The sequence below is a fragment of the Vulpes lagopus genome, chromosome 23 (assembly GCF_018345385.1).
Source record: "Vulpes lagopus strain Blue_001 chromosome 23, ASM1834538v1, whole genome shotgun sequence".
NCBI lineage: Eukaryota > Metazoa > Chordata > Mammalia > Carnivora > Canidae > Vulpes > Vulpes lagopus.
In genome coordinates this window covers 37809513-37815512 of record NC_054846.1, presented here as the reverse complement: position 1 = coordinate 37815512, position 6000 = coordinate 37809513, and positions in this window count along the sequence as shown.

The window sequence follows — 6000 nt, the reverse complement described above, 5'->3', positions numbered from 1 at the left end:
CTCTAAGCCACCTCGTCTGTGGTACTTTGTTTTGGCAGCTCTGGAAAATGAATATACTCTCCCTCCTACTTCTTCCTTCATGCAGCCTTCATACCAGGAGCCCAACAGAGCACTACAGAATTCACCAAGCGATAGGCAGCTGCCTTGGGAGAGAAAGCCATCATTATATTTTGCAAGGCATTTTCACAGAGTATTTTCCCCTCCCTGAATTTTCTATATGGCTCTCTATTTAGGGAAATGCAATTATCCAAGCACTTGTAAGGTTTCATAAGTCTAGTGTCTTCTTAGCTTGCCAAGATAATAGTGTTTGAAGAAATATTCCCTGGCCAGATGATTCTCAAGAGTTTAGCTGGACACAGATGAGATATTGTGCATGGGTGTGGTGATAAACTGGCAGCCTGTGTGAAGAATCTGGCCCCCAGACACGTGGTATTTCATTATCACATCTGAATCCTCGTTTGTTTGCTTTTTAACTACCATTTTGAATCAATTTAGACATGTAGTCCAGTCCCTAACATTCCCTCCTGCTCTCTAGATTATAAAATTTGTTTAACTTGAAGTATCTGAGTCTGTCACCTCCACCATCCATCTTGCTCTCCATACGTGTATCTGTCATCTGGCTGTATTTATGCTGAAAGAAGGCAGGGAGGGTTGGCACTGATCTGGTTTTAAGCCAATAGAAAAAAACCATTGCTACTCCTGGTTGAAGGGGATTTTGGTATCCCCACTCACAAAATGTTGATACCTCACACATCATTTTTCCCTTTGATACTTAGCTCCCAATTTTTTAGATTCTGACTCAATTTTTAGGCCACATCTTCCATCTCCAGCTCTGCATTCATTGGTTGGATCTTATAATTTACCCTGTATCTCCACAATGTGGCTGCATTTACACATGGCATAGGCTTGGGAAATGTATTTGGAGTGCAACAGAAGTATGTAATGCGTTGGCCATGTCTAAACAAACAGGCTTTATTTGCCTTGGCATCTCAAGGCTAGTATTACACACAGGAAAAATAGGGAAATACTTAATATATGGCTTGATTTTTAGGGATTCTCAAAAGCCTCAAGTTCATAAGGATCATCTTCAGCCTTTGAAGAATGCCTGAATATAATGATTGCTTCATCTGGGCCAGCAACTGTGCTGCACATTGCATCTCATTATCGTCTTTAATTTTCATAACTACACGTGGTAGATACTATTATCAATCCCACTTTAGAAATAAGGGAACCAAGGTGCAGATTGGCTTGATGAGTTGTGGAGTTATGTAGTAATAAGTAGTAGAACTGGTGATAAGAAAAAAAATAAATCTGACTCCGGGACCAAAGTGTTCTCTCTTATTATGTATATAATTTGCATATAGCCTCTTGTAAACTTGGAATTCATTTTTTAACAAAATGTTACTCAACCTGAAAACAGAAAAAAAAAAAAAAGGGAAGCTGCTTTAGTTGGATAGAAGGGGGGAGGCAGTGGAGTTGAAAAGAAGTCCTATATACTGCCTCCCAGACACTGTGGATTAAAGGTGTGAACTGATTGAAGACTGTACTTGCAGGACACCTGGATGGCTCAGTGGCTAAGCATCTGCCTTCAGCTCAGGGAATGATCCTGGGAGTCCCAGGATCCAGTCCCACGTCAGGCTCAAACCTGCTTCTCCCTCTGCCTGTGTCTCTGCCTCTCTGTGTGTTTCTCGTGAATAAATAAGTAAAATCTTAAAATGCTAAATAAGACTGTACTTGCTGGTAAGGGCACCTGAGTGGCTCAGTCAGCTAAGCACCCAATTCTTGGTCTCAGCTCCAGTCTTGATCTTAGGATCATGGGTTTAGCCCCACCTTGCGCTCTGAGCTGGGCATGGAGACTAATTAAAAAAAAAAAAAAATACTGTATTTGCTAACAAACTATAGCTGCTCCTGGGAGTGGAGCTAAAGCCTAAAACTTACTAAATAAATAAATAAATAAATAAATAAATAAATAAATAAACCTAAAACTTTTCTAATTATCTATTCCCTGACTGATGGGTAAGTGTTAAGGAAAAGAGGATAGAAGAGAGCAGGAAGGACAGTAGAGCCGCAAACTTGACAAGTAGGAGGAAAGACCTGAGGAAAACCTGGTTGGCTTTAAGGCTCAGTGAAAACAGTACAGATTGTCCCTGGCTTAATGATGGTTTGACTTATGTGGGTTCAAATTATGATGGTTTGACTTTATGATGATGCAAAAGCTGTATGCATTCAGTAGAAACCGTACTTCTATTTTTGAGCTTTTTCCAGGCTAGTGATGTATGACATCATGTTGTCCCTGCGATGCTAGGCAGTGGTCAGCCACGTGATCATGGGGGTAAACAACCACCCACAACCACTCTGTACGCCTACAGCCATGCTGTTTTTCACTTTCAGTGTTCAGTAAACTACACGAGACATTAAATACTTTATTATAGACTGTGTTAGGTGATTTTGCCCAACTGTAGGCTAATGTAAGTGTTCTGAGCAGTGTCAGTAGGGCTGGGCTTGCCTATCATGTTGAGTGGGTTAGATATATTTTTGACATGACATTTTCAGCTCACAACCAGTTTATTAGGATGTAGCCCCTTTGTAAGTCAATGAATACCTGTAAATACCCCGCTTAAGTGGTGTTCATTAAAGGGATGCGATAGGTAAGTCCTCTATACCTAGTTGCCCAGGCCTCCATATCAGAGCTCTTACCTGGAATGTTAGCCCTTCCCTCTTTCAACATTTTGAACTCTAATTTTCAGTAGCTGAGTCTCTAGACTTTCCAATCCACATTGCCTAAGATATGTTGTGCTTCATAAAACATGAGTGACTTGTGGGAGCTGCTTCCAGAATTTCCATAGGCTATGCTAGTCAATAACCCTGCTTGCAATTAGTTGCCATGCAAGGTTTTAAGACGGGGCTGCTGTTGTGGCTACATTCTAATGCGACAGCTCCCAGTATTTCCTTTGTGTGGAACCAGCTGGACAAATCTGAAACCTGGACAGCACAAGGCTCCAAGTCAGCCTCGAGAGTTAATCAATAAGAGCAGACACCGCTGCCATGCCTGGCTGATCAGTGGCGAGCATCACAGCCTGGGAAGAGAAAGGGAAGTCCTACAGCCTGTTCATTCATCTAGGGCACACCAGGAAGCTCTTCTGCTGGAAATATCTCCCTGCTTTCTCTGAACAGACCAGAGTGGCTGATTCTCTTTCTTTAATATCACATAGGTGATACTTTTTTCCCCTATTAAAAGACAAAGACTCATTCACAGATCAATTACTTTCCTCTCTGATGACTGAGACAGTGATGTAAAGACAGAGATTCAGAACTCTTTTCAGACTGTTGTCAAATAATTATCAGCATTGTTTTTATTCAGAAACAGGACTGTTTTGTGCCAAAAATATTTTATCCCCATTACAAGAACTTCCTTTATGCCCTTGACATTCCCTGAAATTATTTGATCATAATGAAGAAATGCTTGTGCCTTAATCATACACAGGCATTCAATTCCCCTGAGACTAACTACTTGTGAAATTCCAGGTACTTTTTCATTTAATAGTGGCAAAATCTCTGAACTAGCAATTGTCAGCACTATCTGCATTAGAAAGTTTACTTTTGTGGTAAGAATACAAAAAAAAAAAAAAAAAGTGGTGCTTCTGTCTCTCCCATTCTAAAGGCGTTTTTGCTTACTCTGCCTAAAAATAGAGAATCAGTTTTAAAAAGCCTTATTTGGAACAGTTAGAAATGCAAAAACCTAAAAACTTTGAAAAATTCAAGTTTAGGATATAGACTACTGTGTTTTCTAAAACAATACAGAAGGTAAATTAACCATAAAATGATGGCAAAAGGGGTGTGCTCTTTTCCTATTGTAATTTATCTGTAAAATTCAAGAGGAAGGCACCTTAATCTGCTTGTTTGGATTGGGATTCGTTTGAATATAAATATTTTATCAAGAAGTGGGAAAAAAATTGAACACCAATAAAAAATAAATTTATTATTAAAAAATAAAAATAAAAAAAAGAAGTGGGAAAAAATTAAGAGTGAGTTTTGGATGAGAAAATGCCCTCTATTTTTAATGATTATGAGTTACAAGTTAAATAGTAAAAACATAAAATAGATCATAAATTCCACATCATGATAAAGTGCATTATGTAAATAATTAGACTTAATTCTATTGAATGTAAGTCTTAGAATCCAGTTTATCAATGACCTCACTTGGCTAAGGAAATAGGGATTAGAGGTTCTTATTTGAAATGACTGGTTGGTTAGTTTGGTCGTCTGCATCGATATTGCATTACTTCATATAGCAACCCAGAAAAAAAGGTTTGAGATGATTCACCCTCATATGATTATTTATAAAACGCTGAACTGAATGGTTGGTTGTACCAAAAAATTGTATTTAAAAACTATATAAGGAAAATGTAAATAAATAAAAACTATATAATGAATAAACTTCGGTTTGATTAGTTAAGCAGAGAGACAGGGGGGCCATCCAGATCCCCTCTTGCTCGGACAGGGTGTCTTCTTTGTTCAATTGTGCCAGATATTGACTTAACTGACCCCAAGTGTTTTCAGATTGATCCTTTTAATATTTATTCTAATTAAAGTAAAACTTTAAAATGAAGAGGGAAAAAGCATAATCCTGACAAAACAGAGATACTGTTTTTCTAGGGAAAATGAATATAGGCCAGGCACCTGCATGCATGAATTCTGTTGACCTGGTCAATAATGTGGGTGAATGCCAGTGATAAGCAGATCAAATGAATGCCACATTGCTACCATGTTAAGCTTTACTCAATCTTTTCAAATTGGCATACATTAAAGTACTGTGTTCTGCTTTTTTACTTTGTATAAGCATCCCTTTAAAGAACAGTAAAATACATATTTTTGCAACTATTTAATGGCTTTTTCTCAAGAAAATTGTATTCTCAGACACATAAATGCCACTCTTCTAAAATCGTGATCTTCCTTCCTATACAACATATGAATATATTCTGAAGAGGTAAATGGGGAGAAAGAATAGCAGCTGGATACCACTATTAATCTACAGGGTTCTTTGTATTTACATGGCACCACACGCAGCATTGCATGGGTACCACAGGGCTTGTTTTTTGCTATTCTTATAAATCAGGTGTTTTGGAAGTGCGTGTGTGGCTCAGTCAGTTAAGCATCTGCTTTTGGATCAGGTCATAATTCCAGGGTCCTGGGATAGAGTCCCAATGGGACTCCCTACTCAGCAGAAAGTATGCTTCTCCCTCTGCCTCTACATACACCCCATCTCTGGCCCACTTGTGCTTGTTCCCTCTCCCTCTCTCTCTCTTTCAAAAAAATATTTTTTTAAAATCAAGTCGGTTTTTTTTGTTGTTGTTATTGATGGTCATGGTGGTGGTCTCTGTGTGTATTCTGAGGATGATTTTGAGAATGACAGGTGTGTTAAAGCAATAGCAGAATCCAAAGGTCATTAAATTCAGGACAAGATATCGTCCCGGTCTTTTTTTCTCTTCTTACCTTTGCATGATAGGCACTCTCTAGGCAGTGCTTTAGATGCGAACATATGGCCAAATAAGGAGACAATAAGCCAATTTTAAAGTCAGTCATTTGAGGCAAAACAACATATGAAACACTTTATTTCAGTGTTAGTTATAAAAGTAAAATATGCTATGCTCAGTAATGACTAGCTTATGGAAAGTGTTATCTTTAATATTTCCAATAGTTTTCTAGAGTTTTACGTTTTCCATCAAAACTTTATGGCTCAAAAGATTTACAACTAACATTTATGGGAAAATCCATGTAATTGGTATTGATTTAATTCATATACAATGAACATAGATATGGATCTTTGGGGGGAGTGTTCAGGCAACAGTAACCAGAATAAATTCAAAAGGAGAAATATTTTACTCTTCAAAGCATTTTTTAGATTATGATTTCCAACTTCTATCCACCTAAATTATTTTCCTCTCCAGTTATCACAGTTATAGCATCTTCATTTCCATCTGCTTGATTGAAGACAATTAG